Source organism: Mus musculus, chromosome 3 (genome assembly GCF_000001635.26).
Source record: "Mus musculus strain C57BL/6J chromosome 3, GRCm38.p6 C57BL/6J".
Lineage (NCBI taxonomy): Eukaryota > Metazoa > Chordata > Mammalia > Rodentia > Muridae > Mus > Mus musculus.
The window spans coordinates 134,034,405-134,056,151 of record NC_000069.6 but is presented as its reverse complement, the minus strand read 5'-3'; the positions used below and the strand labels follow the sequence as shown (position 1 = coordinate 134,056,151).

Genomic DNA, 21,747 nt, shown 5'->3' with positions numbered 1-21,747 from the left:
GGACTTGTAAGCTTAAATAAACCTCTTTCTCACCTGAGTTTTTTTGTCAGGGAATTTTTATCACAGCAACAGAAATGACATTAAGATAACTGGTTTTATAGTTCTAGACTATGCACCTTGGGAGATGAAAGCAAGAAATGATGGGAAAAACTTGAGCCTTTTTTTTTTCTCAAAGCTAAGCGAAGCATCGGAACACTAAGATTCAGAAGTACATTGGGAAGACTAAATTGGTCATAGGATTTTGAAATTACTCAAGAATGGATTTTTCTGTAAAAGTAGAAGATGACAAGTATTTGTTAATATGGTAAACAAAACCAAATAAACATTCTAATGTGGTTCATCATAAGTGACACTGTTAATATATGACTTCTACCTAGTAATAGTTTTACCCTCCACACCACCTCTATGACTTTAGCTGTCTTTGTTAGTGCTTACATATCTTTATATTACTTAGCACACAGATTTCTTTTCCTTAAGCCATGGTACCTGGCTTTTATTTTATTTGTATTGTTATTTTTTAATTTTATTTTATTTATAATTCTTTTTTTTTACACTCCATATTCCATTCCCCGCCCTTCCCCATCCATCCTCCGACTGCTCCACATCCCACACTTCCTCCTACCCCACCCCATATCCATGTGGATGCTCCCACCCTCTACCCCATCTCAGCTCTAAACTCACTGGGGCCTCCAGTCTCCTGAGGGCTAAGTGCATCTTCTCTGAATGAACACATACCTGGAAGTCCTCTACTGTATGTCTGTTGGGGACCTCATATCAGCTGGTGTATGCTGTCTGTTTGGTGATCCAGTGTTTGGGTGATTTCAGGGGTCCAGATTGATTGAGACTGCTAGTCCTCCTATTCTTCTCAGCTTCTTTCATCCATCCCTAATTCAACAACAGGGGTCAGCTGCTTCTGTTCATGGGTTCGGTGTAAGTAACTGCATCTGACTCTTTCAACTGCTTGTTGGGTCTTTTGGAGGGAAGTCATGATAGATAGATCCCTTTATGTGAGCACTCCATAGTTTCAATAATAGTGTCAGGCCTAGGGTGAGCTAGATCCTACTTTGGGCCTGTCACTGGACCTTCTTTTCCTCAGGCTCCTCTCCATTTCCATCCTTGTAATTCTTTCAGACAGAAACAATTATGGGTCAGAGGTGTGACTGTGGGATGGCAACCCTATCCCTCATTTGATGTCCTGTCTTCCTGCTGGAGGTGAGATCTATTAGTTCCCTCTCCTTACCATTGGGCATTTCATCTAAGGTCCCTCCCTTTGAGTCCTGGGGGTCTCTGACATTCTAGGGGATCCCCAACCTTCTATTTCCTGAAGTTGCCTTTTAACATTCTTTCTGCTGGCCCTCAGGGCTTCAGTCCTTTTCACTCACCCAATACCAGATCAGGTTTGACATCTACCCCCCACTGCCTGCCCACCCCATCCACATTCCCTCCCAAGACCCTCCCTCCCTCCCGACTTGTGATTGCTTTCTTTTCACTCCCAAGTGGGAATGAGGTATCCTCACTTGGCCACTTCAGCTTGTTATGCCTTTTGAATTCTGTGAACTGTATCTTGTTTATTCTGTATGGGTTTTTTTTTCTTTTGCTTTTTTTCCCCCAATATCCACTTATTAGTGAGTACATGCCATGCATCATACCATGCATGTCCTTTTGGGTCTGAGTTACCTCACTTAGGATGATATTTTCTAGTTCCATCCATTTGCCTGCAAAACTCAGGATATCCTTGTTCTTAATAGCTGAGTAGTATTCCATTGTGTAAATGAACCAAATTTTCTGTATCCATTCTTCTGTCATGGGACATCTGGGTTGTTTCTAGCTTCTGGCTATCACAAATAAGGCTGCTATAAACATAGTGGCCCCTGTGGCATAGTGGGGCATCTTTTGGGTATATTCTCAAGAGTGGTATAGCAGGGTCTTCAGGTAGATCTATTTCTAATTTTCTGAGGAACCTCCAGAATGATTTCCAGAGTGATTGTAAATATCAATAAAAGATGAAAAGTTCCTTCTTGGGATTTGCATCTGTTGAGCTCCCTCTGGGCTTATGTTTCTTGATCCAATTTACATCACACTCCCTGCATTCCTACATTTTCTATATCCTTGTACTTGAATACTGCAGCCACATTAACCAGAGCTTCCTGTCTGTCAATGTGCCAAAGCCTCACTTAAAAGGAACCTCCCCATAGAGTTTTATCTATGTTACATCCTAACATTATTTGCTCCACACAGTCAGGTGAGGATAGGTTCAGTCAGTGGCCTTATTTTATGTGTAAGCCATGGCTTATGAGTTTGTTAGACTGTTACTATCACATATAACTTAGAAAACAAGTCAACTGAGAAAGGCAATATCACAGGTCATGAACACAGAAGCTAGAGTGAATGGCCAACTGGTGAGGAAGAATAGGATGGTAGAAGGGCATGGTGGACCATAGCTGCTTATGTAGTGGCAGCCAGGAAGAAGAAAGAGAGGGGCTAAGGGGCTAGATGCGAGCCAGCTCTTCCAGAGCATGAGCCCTGTAACACACTTCCTCCAACTAGACCTCACCTGTTTTATTTGACATCCAGATAATACCATAAGATCATAGATCTGTCAAAGGATTGATCCATCAATCAGATGATAGCTTCCCTTCCTGATTCAGTTCAGTCTTAATGGTTAATCTACCAGCTGAGTATCAAGAATTTAACACATGAATATTTTGAGGAACACTTCTTATCCAGACCACAACAATGAATGTCACTGACATAAAATTCCTACTTAGTGAAACCTCAAGTTGCACAGTAATCACATTATCTACTTTCCCTGCAGTATTTCACAAATACTGCATATACTTCTCAAAAAATAGTAATTAACCCCTTGTGTTTTCTCTAAGAGGGCAATGTATCCACTGATTTATTGTTCTTCATATTAAGACATTGGATCTTTAGTGAATTATTTTTCAAATACTTATCTGTTTTAAATGTCAGTTTGGTTTTTATTCAGAGATTCCATCTTTTTATTAAATTCAATTTTCATATCTTGAATTATTTTATTCAACTGTGTTTTGACTATCTTCGTTCATGTATGAATTCATACCCTATTTTAATAATGCCCTATGTTTATAACTGCTAATTTTGAAATCATTGTCTTGTGTAGTGTGTAAATGTCTTTTCTCATGAACATTACTAACGAAGTACTAATATTTGGAGAAGACATATTGTCTTGGCTGTTAGTGTTTTAGGGATAGGACCTAGGCATCTGGAGTTAGATCACTGGTAGTGTTTTGGTAATAATATCTGACCTTGTGATTTTTGTGTGGTTATTTGGATCTGTTTTTCTTTGACACTCAACATGTCAAGTTATGAACAAGATAAATGGTGTTTGGTGTCCAGTCATGGAACAACTTAGTGTTGATATGCAAATAGGGTATCATAAATGGTTCTAGGTCAAGTAAGATTAGATGTAGCTTCTGAGCTCAGGGTCAGACTTAAGGTAGAAATAGAAGATTCTCATCATGCCCATCCCCAGAAGGGCATGCAAAGGCCTACTGGGTTCTACAGGTAATTTTTGTATGGCAGAAGTTAATGGCTAAGAAGGAATGAACAGTCCTACAAGAGATAAGTACACAGGACCTTGTTCCTCAGGATTCAGGGAATGTAATGGCAGCAAGGAGTGAAATGTCACTCCCTGGAGGAAGGGAAGGCAAGACATGCATCCCATAGGCAGCAGTGGAATCTAATTAGTAAGAATTAGCAATTGAATTGTCTATGGCCAAGGCTTTAGAGAAATTAGCAGTAGCATTGAAGGAATATAAGCTGTAGAAATCCAACAGAAAAAGCAGACTTAGACTCCTTGACAACATTTTGATGATTAAGTTTTGGAAAATACGTACTTAAGCATCAGTTGTCACAAATTCAGTAAAAGAGTCAAGTGTCTTGTATTTGATTTGTATTAATAGAGTATGTTTAATGAAATGTCCAGTTTTTGTACAACAGTCACTAGAAATACCCAAAAGGTAGCCACATTTACAGATTAATCAATGAAAATGGGCAGAGAAATTAGGATATAAGGAAGATACTCAGTCTGAAAATAATTTCATTTGACTAATAGGACACTTCTTGAAATTCTGATGAACACATTTCCCTATGTTCTCATTGAAAATAGTTGGGTTGATCTTCCTATTGTTTTCCTCCCATATCAGAAAAAAAATCAAGCTAAGAAACCAACTGCCCATGCTAAAAAATACAATATACAAGAAAGAATATTTGAGGAGTCACCTGTCCTTGACAGTAAGGAGTTTTTCAACCTAGGAAGCAAGCCAATGAACTTTGTAATAAAGTATTTTGTTTGTTGTAGAAATCTACAGGTAGTCAAATATTTTGTTACTAATATGTATTTACAAAGCTTAAACTTTGCTATTCTTCAACAATAGCTAGGAATGATCTTGATATACAAGGTATCAATGTTATACTTTAATATGTTTTTCAGCAGGAAATAGAAAGTGGTATCATGTAATCAAGACAAAAAACTGTCAAGGATATTTGGGTCTTAGAAACAGACTAGTTCTCAAAATAGTTTTAAAAACTTAAGCCAGTGTCAATTATTGATATGAGTAGAGGTGAATTATTACTTAAGGTAAATGTTAATGTTTGGCAGATATGCAAAATTATGACTGTTATAAGACTTCTTAATTCCATAATGAATGCAAACAAAATCTGGGGAGTTTGTTTCTTCTGATAAGTGGATGAATAATTATAATTATAATATTACTGATCATTTGTTTGTTTCGTTTGGATGTTAAAGATCATGTTTTCATATATTTACATCCATATACGTATCACAACTGTAAATTTGATATTTTCAAAAGAGGTACTGGGAATAATTTTTCTGAACTAAATAAGGGTTCAAAGAAAAATTTATTCAAGTCTCTCTCCCAATTCTTTTCCCTTGAAATAATCAAAATTTTCATTATTTGTTGCAACAAACATGAAATCAGTAGAAAATAGCATGAAAAAATAGCATATATTTATTTTTGTAGAACAAACTTTACCAACATAGTCCAATTTTGGACTATTATTTAATTCATGCAGTTATTGGATTATTTTGATATGAAATAAATGATGGCTACACAATCATATAAAAAACATTAGCTGCTACTACTATTACTAATCACTAACACAAAGACTGAGCACATGCCAGGCACTGTGTGTTGTTAGCACTCTATGTGGTCTAATTGTCTCCAAATAGTGAGGAGCAGCATAGTCTGTGATTTTCATATGAAGCATTTTAGAACATTAATGTGTAAAGTGATTCATAGCTAGCACATTACTCAGCAGAATGTGGTTAAAGATTCATGCAAACTAGGTGACTCAAGCTTCATGCTTTTAACCTTGGGGACATCATATATAAATAAAATGCACTGCAGATAGAGTGTTTAAGTTTAAATAATCATCCACTTATGGAAAAAGCAATATTGTTTTTGCTTTTGTCATGGTGATCTTTCAGTTCATAGAATCATCTAATACAATAGGCTAAGGAGGAACCTCCCTCCCTCTCCTGATTCTCTCCTGACTCCTACAATGGCCAATCATTGTCCTTGGCATCACAGGTACAGTCGTGACTAAAAGGAAAGTTTGTGCTCATGAGTATAAAAGCAAAGTCCTAAAAGGAACAAATAAGTACAATGGGTATTTTCTGAGAATAATAAGATCTATGAGGAGGGGGGAAGAAATATTACAACAGTAAGGGAGAAACTGTGTAGAATAAATATCTAGCAAAGCTAAGGCCCTTCTACAAAGGCAGTGCTATGGTCTTTGTTAAATGGCAAGATGTCAGCAGGAGGAGACTATTAAATCCAAGTGTGTGGCAGACACAAGAACAACAGCAAAATCATGGGTCAATATTTAGCCTGTGTCTGGAAAAGGACATTGGCTAATGTGGCCAGAATAGAAATAGTGATTTAAGTAGATTGCCTAGAAGGTTGTAGGCAAGAAAATGAATTTGCTTTTGATAATTTATGCCAACAGACAAGAGATGCTAGATGGGAGGCCATCCGAACAGTTGCCATGAGGGATGATTGTATGTGTATGTTGCGTAAAGTGAAAACCAATATGCATTGTAGAAGCAGAGTCAGAGATACTTGCTTCTTTATCCTTCCTTAAAAAGGTTCCCGTATGCTAAGATGAAAGGATGGACCATCCAGAGACTACCCCACCTGGGGATCCATCCCATAATCAGCCACCAAACCCAGACACTATTGCATATGCCAGCAAGATTTTGCTGAAGGGACCCTGGTATTGCTGTCTTGTATGAGGCTATACCAGTGCCTGGCAAATACAGAAGTGGATGCTCACAGTCATCTAAAGATTGAACACAGGGCCCCCAATGGAGAAGCTAGAGGAAGCACACAAGGAGCTGAAGGGGTCTGCAACCCTATAGGTGGAACAACAATATGAACTAACCAGTACTCCCAGAGCTCATGTCTCTAGCTGCATATGTAGCAGAAGAATGGCCTAGTTGGCCATAACTGAGAAGAGAGTCTCCTTGGTATTGCAAACTTTTTATGCCCCAGTACAGGGGAAAGCTAGGGCCAAGAAGTGGGAGTAGGTGGGTAGGGAAGCAGGGCAGGGGAAGGTATAGGGAACTTTCGGGATGGCATTTGAAATGTATATAGAGAAAATATCTAATAAAATAAATAAATAAATAAATAAATAAATAAATAAATAAATAAATAAATAAAGGTTTTTGTGTAATTTTTAACCACTGACCTGTCTGCTTCTCTATAGAGTTCCAGAAAATTTTAATTACTTTCAGGTATTGGAAGTAAACACAAGTGTTATTCCCTCCAATTATCTTCTGATGTTTTCTGCCAATTCTGAATATCCTAGTTTTCTGGTTGCCATCTTTTTGACCATGTCTCTATTAAAAAATGGTCTGCAGAAGTTAATGGAACACTCCAGGTAGTCCTTATAACCATAAAGTGAATGAGGCTATTTTCTAGAGAGAATTCTTCCTACTTTTATTTCTTTTAATGCAGCCTAATTCACTTAAAGTTCATGCTAAGGGAAGAAAGGTTGGAAGACACAGTAAGAAAGGTCAGAATCAAGATTATCACCTGCCTGTTGTTGCAGAATATCTGCAGAAGTAATTTACTTATATAAACAGACCTAGGGAGAGCATGGTCTTCTTCACAGATGATCACTGTAAAATAAAGTGCTAAACTGATAAATAAGGATGATGCTAAAATATAATCAGCTGAGGCTGAAGATGAGGTCAAGAGAACAGACCGAGCAACAAGACAGGTTAATAATGAGACAAGATTTCTCAAAGCAGTCTGTTCATAGAACTTGACAAGTGAAGTAGAAAATTCAGGTGAATAGAAAACAGTTATTTTAAGTACAAAACAATGGTCAACATGACTTTGAAGTAAAGTTCTCTTGACTCTTCAAGAACCTTAATTGGCTGGACACCTTGTTCTGTATCAATCACAAATACTACTTCATGAACCAAATATTCATCAACCACTACAGAGGGTATGTCCTGACTACGAGTTAGCTAATTTGTTTCCTTATCAGTTTTTTCTGTTCTATAGCTTCACAGGGCATACTATAAGTCTATTAACTCTGCTGAAGCCCAAGAATGTGAGGATTTGTGGCATATTAAAACTGTCTCCTAAATGCCAGATCTGACTTTCTATCTTTGTTCTATTTCATTTTTATTACACCATGCAGAATATTGCCTTATTCTGTGAATGAGCTTCTGAAATTAGGAGAAAACCATGAGATGGCATTGGAGGATTTTTTTTTGAGAGGAAATTAACTTAATGCTTATGATGAAATATGCCACATGTGATGGATGAAAATATATCATTCAATTTACTCTCCTCTTTCAAGAATATGTAAAAGTGTCTTCTCAGTGGAAGGAAAGAGAATGAAAACACAATAATATTCAATATTTAACTTTTAGATTTCTATGATTCATATGCTGCAAATGCTGAGTGGGCCAAGGGAAAAAATAACCCAAATATAACTTTCAAAAATAATTATTTGGGAGACAAAATAAATAATCATGATCTACAATGTAGAATATAATATAGGAATTAAAAGGAATGCATCATTAATAAGAGTCAAAGCAATTTAGCCACCAGGGAAATTGAAGAAAAATTATATTTAGATTCTATGCCATCCCAGGTGGACTATCACCAAATCAAACCCAGCAGAGATTGGTGGAGCTTTAGAAAAAAGGGAATATCCTATGTATGAGAATATACAGAAGTACCTTAAAATGCTAAAAATTGAACTTCTCTATGCTCCAGCTCTACCATTTTAAAGAATATTCTCCGAGAAAATACAGCAATGAAGATACCTTCCCATTCGTGCTTCCTGTGGAACTATTCACAACAGCTGAGTCATGGGATCGACCTAAATGGCCACCAATGATGCATGCAAAGAGAGAATTCATGATGGAGTATTAATAAACCATTAAGAATGTAATCATGTAATTTTCAAGAAAATAGACAACTCTAAATATCATGCAATTAAATGAAATAAGCCAGACTCAGACAAGCAGATAGGACATGCTTTCTCAGATGTGAATATTAAATATGCATATATAGAATTTGAAATAGAAAGAGACTATTAGCAAATAAGAGGTGGATGAGTTAGAGAGAAGAAAGAAGAGAAATATGAGTAATGTGGTAGACAAACATGATCAAGGTTCCTCTATACATGTTTGAAAATGCTAATACAGGATGAAACCTAATATGTTGCACATGTAATATCCACTAATAGACCAAACAAAACACTTCAATACTTTCTATCAGTGGTGATTTGTTACAGAAATCTGCACCCAATGTTATAGCTTCCAGAAGGAATGGATTGTAAAGGATAGCATGCTTAAATGCTGACTACATTCTAACCTCCAGGCTTGGTGGAATACCCTCATATAGTACAACCCCAACCCCTACCCCAAGAACCACTTCCTTGTGAGTAACCTGCCACATCTATATGCTAGATTATATAACTCCACCACATCATTACAACTGAACTTATAAAGAGACTTTAGTTATGATTATTCAAAGATGTCCATGGGAAACTGGGGACTGGTAGCTGCAGTTGTGAGCAAATAGAGAGCTTAGAATATATATATGTATATGACAGAGGACATAGAATAAACATATGACAGAGAACTCAGAATACACATATGACAGAAGACATAGAATACATATATGACCAAACACGTAGAATACACATATGGCAAAGGACATAGAATACGTATATGACCAAAGACAGAATACACATATGACAGAGGACATAGAACACATATATGACAGAAGACACAGAATATACATGTATCAGAGGACATAGAATGCTCATATGACCAAAGACATAGAATATACATATGACAGAGGACATAGAATACACATATGATAGATGACACATGGATTTTTATCTAGTTTTGGACTTTGGTTTTTACACTTAATTAGAAGTACCCACAGAATCCAAGATCTAGAAAGGAGCCATGGGGGCAGGGCATGATGACTTATGAGAGGGAAATATTAGAATGTAGATGCTATAAAAGAAGGAATGGGGATTATTAGGTGTAGGAAGATTCAAGCAGGGGTGTGGTGGGGGGAGAAGCAGAGATAACGAGTGAGGAGGGAAGGTTAAAAAACAAAGATGTATGAAAAATCAGAAAAAATATACTTATTTCTAAGCAATATTTTAAAGATATAAGTTAAAAGACTGCAGAAAGGAATTAGACAGGAGATATTCTTCATGACTGGATAACCCTCTTCCTAGGTGCCATACATTATTTTAAAAAAAAATCCTCAGAGCCAAGTGTGTGGTTTCTTTATTAGTTATTGTTCATTTGAGGTCCCAGAGACCCCTAATACAATATAGGCTCTTGTTATTCCTCTTGGTGCCCAACAGAGATAGATGACAAGACCCTAGTGCTAAAGACAGCAGTCAGTCTGTTTTGTTGTTGCTGCTGTTTTTTGAGATTTCCTTCCTTCCTTCCTTCCTTCCTTCCTTCCTTCCTTCCTTCCTTCCTTCCTTCCTTCCTTTCTTCCTCCCTCCCTTCCTTCCTTCCTTCCTTCCTTTCTTCCTCCCTCCCTTCCTTCCTTCCTTCCTTCCTTTCTTTTTTTTTTTTTTTGTATGAGGTAGAAAAAGCAAATTAAAAATGGAAAGGAAGGTCCTTCCATTCTGGCTAGGTTTCATAGGGATAGAATATGTTTTGTAAGCATACAATCCATCAGCAGTCTTTTCCAGCTGTGAACTCTACAGACTACTATAACACTCAAGATGTGCCCACATGTGCAATAATAGTGGCATGACTGTTAAGATAGCATGTCCAGTACTCTATGCCGAGTAAAAGCCTATGGCTAAAACTCTTAGGGACTAAGAGGCAACTTACTACTATTATTTAGTAGCTAAATTGGCACAGTGACAAACTGGCTTGTAAATGTTTATGCTTTCATCATGAACAAATGCTATCCCAAGTCTAACTCAGAGAAGTTTTTCTTTGCAATAAACAGAAGTGAATGAAGAGACTCATAGTTGCTCAAGATGCCAAAAATAAATGATAGTTTGGTCATAACAATATAATGCTGATTTTAAGGCCCACGGAATTTGGAGAAAGAAAGGGTGGAAGGAAGAGGAGCTAGAAGATAGAGCAAGAGGTTGTCTTCATGGCATAACCCAGCCATTGCAACCATCCTCACAGCAGCTGCAGCTGTTTGTACTGGACCTTCACGGGATTGGGCCTACCAATCATCAACCATGGATCAGGGTGGGGCTTATGGATCTCTATTCATCCCTACTGAACCACTGGCTATTCTAGCGGGAAAAGGTCATGTCTTTAGGTGTGCATCCAGTGGTAAGCCCACTAGGCAGGCTCCAGGGGAATTGTTCCAAACCCATGATCACACATAGGGCTCTGATTAAACTCAGTGGGTCATATGACAGAGGACATAGAATAAACATATGACAGAGAACTCAGAATACACATATGACAGAAGACATAGAATACATATATGACCAAAAAACAAACAAACAAACAAACAAACAAACAAACAAAAAAACCATATGAATGTGGGAAGGAAAGGTACTGATAGGGATATAGGAACATAAAGATAAGTGGTTCTAATAGTGATATATATATTTATCAAAGGCCAAATTTAACTATTTTTTGAGAAAGAAAAATGAGGCTCTGTCTCAAAAAAAAAAGTGGAAGGCAAGGACTAATTGACAGCTGAGGTTGTCCTCTGACCTCTGTTTGTTCACTGCACTTGCCTGGGCCTATAGCCACACACATGAATTATATACATACATACATACATACATACATACATACATACACATCACATACACATATACACACAAGATTATGAAAAACAATATTTTGGGGACAAATTGGTTTATATATGAGAAAAAAACTGAATTCATTATAGTTTAACATTAGTGATGATTTTAGCAAAACTCACACCAAAAGTTCAGGTCTCTTCCAAAGATCAGCTAGTTCTGATTCACAAAACAAAGAATAGGAATTCGCTTATTTTCAAGAATTGCTGTGTCTTCAATCTTGATGAAGCAATTTCTAGTTAGCTTTCCATACAGTAGCAAGGTCCTTCGTAAGCCCCAGAGGACCCAGAAGACCCATGGCTATGAAGGGGGCAGCTGATGGGAGCGCCTCAGCAAGACTCGGAATGCCACAAGATAGCACAAAAGGGACAGATGTGTTCTGTCCAGGAGAATGTAAATCAGCACATTTATGAAACAGCTACATTTGTTTAAAGGGCTAGACTGAGTGCGTTTGTGGAATATTCATTCCAAGCACTGCAACAAAGATTAAAAAAGTAAAATCAAAGAACAACCATTACCTATTTATGAAGGAAGACCTGCCCTTTACTTAATGGCACCTGGACAGTAACTAATATTCTACTAAAAATAGAATGAATGCATTCCTCAAAAGTAAAAGTGGGGTTTCCAGACTTAGTTCAGCTGCTTATTCTTTCTCCCAATAAATCATTCATGTAGTCATTCTATTAAAGCAAGAATTATTAAGTATTTATTATGATCAGATACATGGCTAAGAACAGAAAGTTATGAGTAAATGAAGAGGTCATTCTCTATTCCAAGAGTTCACACAATAATAAGGAAGATAAAAATAACAAACAAATGTAATGTGTTAAGGCATTAAGAACATGTTCACAAAGAAAAAAACGCAATCAATTGCATATGAAACCATTTCAGCAGAGGGTAAGAAATGCACATTCATCAGAAGGAAATAAACTATAAAACACACACACACACACAATCAAAGAAATTGGAAATTAAAGCCATCAGTGAAAACAAATGTCATTGTTTTGAAAAATCAGTATTTACCAACTTCTAACCAAACTGACAAGAAAAGAAAAGAAAACCACTAACTATAATTATAAAACATAAAACGGAACATATCAGTACAGATTCTGCAGAGCTCACACATGTAAGAGAAAGAAACACTATCTCAAAAAATAAGGCAAACTGAATCAGCAAGATAACATCCATGTTGCAGTAGTGACTTTTGCTTTTAGGGTGACAAAGTGTCTAATGGCACTTAAGGTTCTCTAAACAGAAGAGAATTCATTCCTGGTACTTTGAACTTAAGCAACTCTTCATGGCTGTAGAGATCACAGACCTGAGAGGGGAATCTGCTCTCCATAAAGGCGCTCTCCACCCACTTTTAAATAGGATTTTCTTTTTATTTCCCTTCCTTTCCCTCCCCTCCCCTCCCCTCCCCTCCCCTCCCCTCCCCTTCCTTTTTTTCCTTTCTCCAACTGCCCTGCCTTCTCCTGCACTAATGCCCCTTACCTCCATTCATTCTCTTGGCCCTCTTGTAGTGCTTCTCATTTTCACATTGTTTAGTTTCTTTTGTCTTTGTATAAACCCTATGTCAGGTGTGCAGCTAGCAACTATTTTGTTCCTTTCTGTTTAGTACATATTCACTCCATTGGCCATTTCCTTGGCTGCACAGACACTTTCTAATTTTGTGGATTCTACTTATCAATTGTTGGCCTTATTTCCTGAGCAACAGAATACTATTTAGAAAGTCCCAACTGTACTTTAATCCTGTAGGGTGATTTCTGTCTTTTCTTCTAGCATGTTTCGGGTTTTACACTGTTACCTTAGATACACTTGGAATAGATTTTCATCCAAGATAAGAGGTAAGGATCTAGTTTCAGTCTTCTACATGGTGTTCTCAGCACCATTTGTTGAAGTTGGTACCTTTTCCAAGTCTGCTCAGCCCTAGGTCTTTGACCTACTGTGTTCAAGTGTTTGACTTTCCTTCACTCCCTTGCTTTCCTCAATCAGGTCAAGTTCCTGTTGTGTATGGACTTGACAATTTCTTGATTTATTTCTTCAGAGTTTTCTATGGTAGAGATCCAGTTGGCTATGTTTACTTAACCATATCATATTTTAGGCTACTGTGAAACAGATCATTTGCCTGATTTCTCTGTTGGTATGTTTGTCATTGATGTATAGAAAAGTTATTCACTTTTGTATGTTAATTTGTTTCCTGCCTCATATCTGTACATGTTTATCAGATTTAGGAGTTTTTACGTGGACGCTTTAGGGTCTCTGAAATATATAAGCATATTATTAACAAACTTCAACTTGTTATTTTCCTGTTTGTGTCTTTTTATTTACCTTTCTTTTCTTAGTGCTTCAGCTAAGACTTTAAATACCTTGGATAGGATTAGAAAGAGTGGATATTCTTGTCTTGTTTCTGATTTTATTGGAGTTGTTGTGAGTTTATATCCATTTTACATTATATTCTCTGCAGGTTTTACATATATGGCTTTTATTATGTCCCTTCTATCCCTTCATGGCTTTTGTTTGTTTGTTTTTTTGGAATTTGTGAAATGCTTTCTCGTTGTCTATTGAGATGATTGTGGGGTTTCTGTTTTCAAGTTTACTCATATGATGTATTAGACTGTATACAAAAATCATATGTAGAACTATCCCTGAATCCCTGGAATAAAACCAACATGATTATTATAAATTACATTTTTATGCATTCTTATCTTTAGTTTGCAAATATTTTGTTGGGAATTTTTCATCTGTTTACCATGAAAACTGGTCAATAGTGTTCTTTTTGCTGCGTCTTTATCTGATTTCTATGTAAGAGTAGTGTGGGCTTTGTAGAAGGTAATGTCCCTTCTATTTCTAATTTTATTGAATAAATTTTGGGTGCATTGGTTGTAGTTATTTAAAGGTCTGATAGAATTCTGTGAATTCTTCTGTTTGTAAACCTTTAATAGTTGGAAGATTTTTTTTATTATTGATTTAAATTATTAACCTCATTTTGATTTGATACATCTAGAAATACCTCCTATTTTTAAGTTTTCCTACTTGGTGGAATATGTATTTTTAAGTCTGCTATAATGATTTTCAGGATTTCTTTTATTTGTATCATGTGCTCACCCTGTTAATGAATCTTTTTTAATTGGACCATCTCTCTTTTTGGTTAAATTGTCTAAGATTTGTCAGTTTTGCTTATCTTACTAAAGGACCATCTCTATTTCACTTTTTTAAAATTTGGTTGTTTCCATTTTATTAATTTTGGCTTTTATTTTAATTATTTTTTTCTATCTACTTGTTTCGTATTTGTTTTGCTGAGTTTTTTTTCCAAACTTTTAAGGTGTATCATTAAGTTATTTATTTGAGTCCCCAATCATTTTTAATGGAGGCACTGATAGCTATGGGCATCCTCTTAGGACTGTTTTCATTGTATCTCACAGTTTTTGTTATGCTGTGCTTTCCTTTTTTATAAAGTTCCAGAAAGATTTTATTTCCCTCTTAATATTTTCAATAATGTTTTCATCATGCAGGGGTGCATTTTTATTCCCTATGAGGGTGTACAGTCTCACTAATTTCTTTTGGTATTCATTTCAAGCTTTATTTTTATCATCATTCAATACAACACATGGAGTTACTTCAATTTGCCTATCTTTGTTGACCTTTGCTTTATGTCCCAGTGTTACCAGATATTTTAATGAAACCTTCATGGACTGCTGAGAGAATGGTTCTATAGTACTCAAATAGAATATTCTGCAGATATCTGTTTGGTCCATTTGATCACAATACATATTATGATATTATATTTCTATCTATGTTTGTCTGGATATTTTTCCATTGTTGAAGTGGAGGGCAGAAGGCACCTTCTGTCATTACTCTATGTCATTACTCTATAGATTAAGGCTTAGTGGTGTTTATTTTATGAAACTAAGTATACTTGAATGTGACTTGTATAAATGTAAAATTGCAATGGTCTCTTGAGGGGTTCTTACTTTGATCAAAATGATCTTCTTCACCTTTAATTAGTTTTTATTGTGTCTATTTTGCCAGTCACAGAATGATGATTCCTGTTTGTTTCTTCTTCTCATTGGCTTGAGGAACCCATTTTCCCCATCCTTTCACTCCAAGACAGAATCTATTCTTGAAGGCAATGTATATTTCTTGTAGGCAACAGGAAAATGAACATTGTTCTTTAATCTAATAAGTTAATGTGTGTCACTTATGGGAGAACGGAGGCCTTTAAATTTCAAGCTATAATTGACAGATGTATATTAATTCTTCTTATTTTGTTAATGTCATGGTATTTTCTTAATTATATTTTAAATAACAACTGCTTTAGTATCATTCCCTCTTTTTTTCTATAGCCTCTTGGCTATGCTTAGCCTTCTCTTCTAGTCAAAGTGTACTCTGTAGGGATGGTCATAAATTTCTCTAACTTGCTTTTGATAAACAAATATTTTTTTTCTTTCAACTAGAATTTTTCTAGGTATAGTCATGTAGGTCAATTCCAAGTTTTTTTGACATTTGAAGTTTCTATTAGGAAATTATTGTTATTCTTAGGAAGCTGCCTTTGTGACTTGGCCTTCTGTCTTGTAGTCTTCATTGGTCTTTCTCTGTTCTGTGTATTTAGTGTTGTAACTATAATATTTTATGAGATGTTATATTTATAGATTTGTATATTTGGCATTGAATGTACCCCTTACAACTAGAAGAACATTTCTTTGCCTATATTTGGAAATTTCATTCTATGACTTTTATTAAAAATATTTTGACATTTTTGATTTGGAATACTTCTCTTTCTGATAAATCCACAGTTAGTAGATTTGATCTTTTCAAGTATCCTTCATATTTTACTCATATATTATTTTAAAAGTCATCATTTTCCGTGACCAAATGATCCAGTTCCTATATCTTGTTTTCAAGTCTTGATATTCTGTTTTACACATGACCCATTCTGTTGACTTTCAACTGAGCATTTCATTAGGTTAAATTGATTGAATTTTTTTAGTTTTCAGATTTATTTCAGTTTGAGATTTTCTTCAATATTTCTGTCTCTTGATTGAGTTCTATTTTTGTATTCTGAATTGCTTTTATTTCATTCAAGTGTTTGTTTTCTCCTATTTTAGTAAGAATTTCATTTCCAGTCATTTCAAAGTTATTTTGGTTAATTATTCATGTTTTTAAAATCTCATATTTTTAAACATGTTTAAAATTAATTTTTAAGTTTCTGGTTGTGAGTTTTACCTAAGCTGTTCTCATTGGATAAAATTTCTATGTGTTTTCTTTCTAACGAGACAAATTGCCTTGATTATTTACATTACTTGTGTTTTGAGGTGAGATCTGGTAATAGAAGTTAAGACATGGAATATATCTTTTGATATAAATTTCTGCTCTCCCCAACCCCAATTGAGTCAATATTTGGATCTTAATTCACTGTTATCTTGACTTGGCTGATTTTGGATCAGTAGGGAGATGCTTGAAGCTCAGTCTTGGAGCCAGTTAGTGCTGATTCATGAGTGAATTATCTGATGCAATTCAAGATCAACTAAAAAATTGAAAGGCCCCTGACTTTAGCAGTGACCTCGGATCTGTGGAGCAGAAAGGATCACTGATGTGGGTCTTGAGATAACAGTTTTGGTGTTGAATAGCTACATAGTATTGGTCTCTGGCATGAGGAATGGGTTGTATGCCAGATAAGTGTCAAGAAACAGGGGAAAGAGAGGTTGAACAATGGAGATGCTGAGTCTGATTAGAAGAAATTGTGGAGGCTCCACAAGACTTCTGATATACAGGGATTTGACTGTCATTTGGCAGGGAGTTGTCTTCTGACACTGAGGGTAAACAGATGATTTTGAATAGTCTTAATGTTCAGAGATTAGGGTACCAGGAAGGAGAAGTGGATGTACCAGGAAGGAGAAAGCAGATGTTCCACATGGGTCCTTGGAAGTGTAGATTAAAAAAAAACAAAAACAAAAAACAGAGGGATGGAGGAAATGAGGGACATCTGTGTACAATGAACAGAAGTGACAGTCATCTGATGTCAGGGGTGGGATGTCCAAGGCAGGATAGATGTGGGTTCTACCTGCAGGCTCTCTATCTAGTTCAGTGGATGGTGGATTTCAAGTGGCAGAGAAAGTGATGGTAACTGTTCTCCTGGCAGAAGGGGCAAACAGTCAGTTCATGTCCTCAGAAGATGGGACTAAAATCTTTAAGAGAAGGTAAGAGGAAGAATGAGCCTAAAAAGCAAAAAATGGAGTTCTGCAAAATGTGACAGGAGTCCTGGGTTGGTAGACTTAGAGCATACAAGAAGAAAAGGTTAGGGTTCTGCATATACAATGAATAGTGTCAGTCCTTCAAAGTGACCCTGGAACCCTGGGAAAGCATGCAGTGTTAGGGTGTCTGAAAGGAGAAAAAAAGAAGGTAGATTTGTAGCAGCAGGGAACACTGGGTCCTGGAGGGGCCAGGTGGAGTCACACCCAGGAAAGCTAGTAAAAGAGGGCCCAGGACTCCAGTATAGGGGTTAGGTCTTGGGAAGGAATAAGTAATTCCCACTTAAACAATAATGTATGTTTCTTATTGGAACTATGAGGCATAGTGACACAGAAGTTTGCAGGGCAGGTTTTTCCTAAATGCTCTGTAAGCATGAAGCTGAAAATGAATGACAAATACCACTGTTGGAAAAAAAAACAGTATTAGCAAAGTTCTGACCAGTTACAAGCAGATAAAAGTGGTAGGGAAGAAAACATGAATCCCAGAAAATAAGACTTTCAAGCCAGGCATGAAACCTTAGCAGTTGGGAAGCTGGGGAAATCGATTGCCATAAGATGGAAACAATCTTAAGTACATCATGAGTTCTAATCCAGTGAAGACTTGATTCAAAATACTAAGCCAACCAAAAGAAAACACAATAAAACAGGATTTTGATACTACTTTTTCATTTTACAATATAGAGTATCCATTGAGCTAATTGGAAGTTGCTAGATGGAATTTAAAAACATAAAATCTTGTTCCCATCTTTCAAGATTGTACAAATCACAGGATGTAGTGATGTGACTTAGAAGAATTTGCTGGCCCTACCTTAGCCCTATGGACTGAAGGAAGAATCAGTGATTTCCACTGATGGGTACACTCAAAGTTCATGTCAGGGATATTCAGGAAGGCACCTAATAAATGAGAATGTGAAAGGAGCTTTCTGAGAAGGAGTGAAGTTGTGGGAAAAGGGGTATCCTATAAACAGAAGTCTTAAAGGAAGGAAAGAAAACTATAGGCTGTCAAAAATGGGAGAATGGGTCTGAGAGGAAACAAAGGGCAGTTTCAGAATGAGCCTAGAAGAGAAGAACAGGCACCTAAGATCTCCACATGCATTGAAAACAAAAGAATAGGAAGTACAAGGTCATTTTATAGTCATAAGCCAGGCTCTGGTGGCAGGGTATCACAATGCTCATAAGCTAAGACCTCTAGAGCACTATAAGCTTGCTGAGTCTGTCAGTATGTAGCCATTGCAAAGTCCCAATACACTGTTAGGAGATGACAGTAGATATTCTGAAGTCCTTATGGCGAAAGCAAAAACTATATCACAGAATTCCAGTGGCTCTCATGATCAGCTGCAGCCATGTCCATCCATGTATCAGAGGAAATCCCCTTCCCCTCAGGTCATGGTTGGAATTGTTGACAGGGATTTTTAAGGCTAGAGCAGGTCTTGGCTTGAACTAGCATAGCCAGTTTACGTAGTTCCCACACTGCACAGTTTCATGCACTATTTTGAGATTTAATTTTTCTATTCCTTTGTATAGAAAATTGTGAAAATGATACAGTGGTCTCTATTTTCTTAGCAATAATGCAACCAATTGCCTACTATAGTAGAAATCTGGCTTAGTGGATAGGTCATGAATTGTAACTCATGATTATCATAACCATTTTCTGAGGATTATCAGGTTACAAGTATACCTCCAATTTCCAAACCTCACTGGCCATTTATCACACAACTACAAGAAAAGCACCATCGCTTATACACAGTCCACCAGATCAATGAGTCTCTTGCTTAGTGAATCCTGTTGACTTTGGTTCAAAGTTACCTCACGTTGTCCATGTTGATACTGCCGCTGTATCCCCACAGGGGAAGTGAAGAGAAACAGTAGGGTGGTTGACAGCTTTTATATACTTGCTCTAAATCTTTTATGTTGTACTCTACTCTCCCACTTTTATCTTGATCTTGATTCATTCATTTATCAAACATTTATTGGATGCCGAGGCACTAGGTTGGACAGTAGAGATACGAAGTTGTCAAAGACACAGCCCTGCTGTTAAGGATGTCGAAGTCCAAGGTGAAAGACAAACATGAACTGATAACCACAGTGCAATTAGATAAATGCAGCAGAGGAAGTCCCAGGTACTTTAAGGAGAAACAAATACCTCTGTGGCAGAAAGGAAATAGTTCACAGAGGTATACCCAAGCAACCCTTTAAAGTCTGACAAATACAGAGGCAGATGCTCACAGCCAACCATTTGACTGAGCATTGGAATCCCCAATTGAGGAGTTAGAGAAAGGACTGAAAGAGCTGAAGGGGTTTGCAACCCATAGGAAGAACAACAATAACAACCAACCCGACTCCTCAGAGCTCCCAGGGACTAAACTACCAACCAAAGAGTACACATGGAGCAACCCATGGCTCCAGCTGTATATGTAGCAGAGGATGGCGTTGTCGGGCATCAATGGAAGGAGAGGCCCTTGATTCTGTGAAGGCTTGATGCCCCAGTGTAGGGGAATGCCAGGGCAGGAAGGCAGTAGTAGGTAGGTGGTTGGGGGGGCACTCTCATAGAAACAGGAGAATGGGATGGGAGATTCTGGAGGGGAAACCTGGAAAGGGGATAGCATTCGAAATATAAATAAATAAAATATCTGATAAAAAGAATGATAAAAAAGAATGGGTCATCCATACATGTGGTGGAGGGAAGAATGGAGGAAAGACTGGAGATGGATAGGAGGGGTCCTAGAGACTGGGGGTTTATGAAGAATGTAGATGGATCTCAGCAGAGAGAAGTGTATGTAGACACTGCTTTCCTTTTGGGGTTTAAAGGGAAGTTTAGAAGAAAAGAAAAAGAAAATAGTGATATGTGGGAACAACTAAAATAGAGGAAATTTTCCTAAAAATGCCAAGATAGTCTGAGGCAAAAGTGTATATGTTCACTGTCATTCCTACTGAAGAGATGAATCTTTGGTACTTGCGTCATACTTTACAGGTATGCTAGGGTGAACAACAATGTTTAAGAGAACTTCAGGCATCATTCAGTTGATAAGGCTTAATTTCACTTAAATTAGACATTCCATTTCTGCCTGCCTGTGGTGTAGTGAGTGGACTTGTCTGTCCTCTTGTCTTTTACAAGAGTCATTTTCCCTGGTGGGGTTGGAGGATGGCTGATGGTGACTGTGGCTTTCCAGTGCATCTTCAATGTTCTTGTAACCTATCTACCACTGAGACAAAATAAGAAAAGGTGTTCTCATCTGTTCTGCATCTTTTGAAATGTTACAGTGCATGAGGTCACCCAATGGAAGGAGCCAGTACATGCACACAGCCTTGGCTCTTACAGCATCCTTCACCATCAAAAGACCAGAGGGTTGCCTGGGAGGCAGCAGAGGAAAACCCTCCTGCTGGAGCCACAGGGTGGGGTCTTACACACTGCAGAGCCTGAATCATTACAGAATAGAAGTAAACTTTGCAGGAGTGTTAGGGATAGCAGGAAGTAACTGTGGCTTACGATGACACAAGCCAATGCTCTGCCTCACCCCATCTTTACCCTTCTAGTTTCTAGCATGCCATTCAGCTCTCCATTCCAGAAGCAGCAGAGCGGGCTCCCTGGATGATCAAAGGTAAACCCCAGAGCATGCAAATAATAAGAATGCAGAGCACCTTATTACTATGATTTTTGCACAAATGTTTACAGATCAGATTTCTTGTTACTACTCAGGGCTGTGCTATATTGGTGGAGTTAATGCAGTTTTTCTTTCCATCTCGGTGAGGGACCTGGATTCAGCACTTTTCTGAATATCAGAAACATGTCTGCTCTATACCTTGGATGTGATGTAGACCATGCTTGTTTGACATCACATCTGCATCTTCCCATGAAGTTTTGCCCTAACGTTTCTATTAAGAGAGTCACCAAAAGTATCATCTTAAAGCAAGAAAGGGACCTAAAGGTTACTTAATAAAGGTTCTCAGTTTTATGTAGAAATTAAAAGCATGACACTGAATTAGTTGGTCACCTTAACTTGACATTTAGTAGCAAACAAAAGTAACCATTCTAACTTTAATGTTTACTGAAAGTTTTCAGTACATTTAAGAAGAAGGGGGTGCGTTTTAATTAGTAAGAAATTACTCATAATCACAGAACAAATATTTTCTTACCATTTCGTAAGTAATG

General features: G+C 37.1%; 1 long non-coding RNA gene across 2 annotated transcripts in view; it reads left to right on the top strand.

Annotated features, from left to right (window-relative positions):
• Positions 1 to 21,747, top strand: part of Gm26691 — a 318,666-nt gene that overhangs the window by 93,135 nt on the left and 203,784 nt on the right. The window lies entirely within an intron of this gene.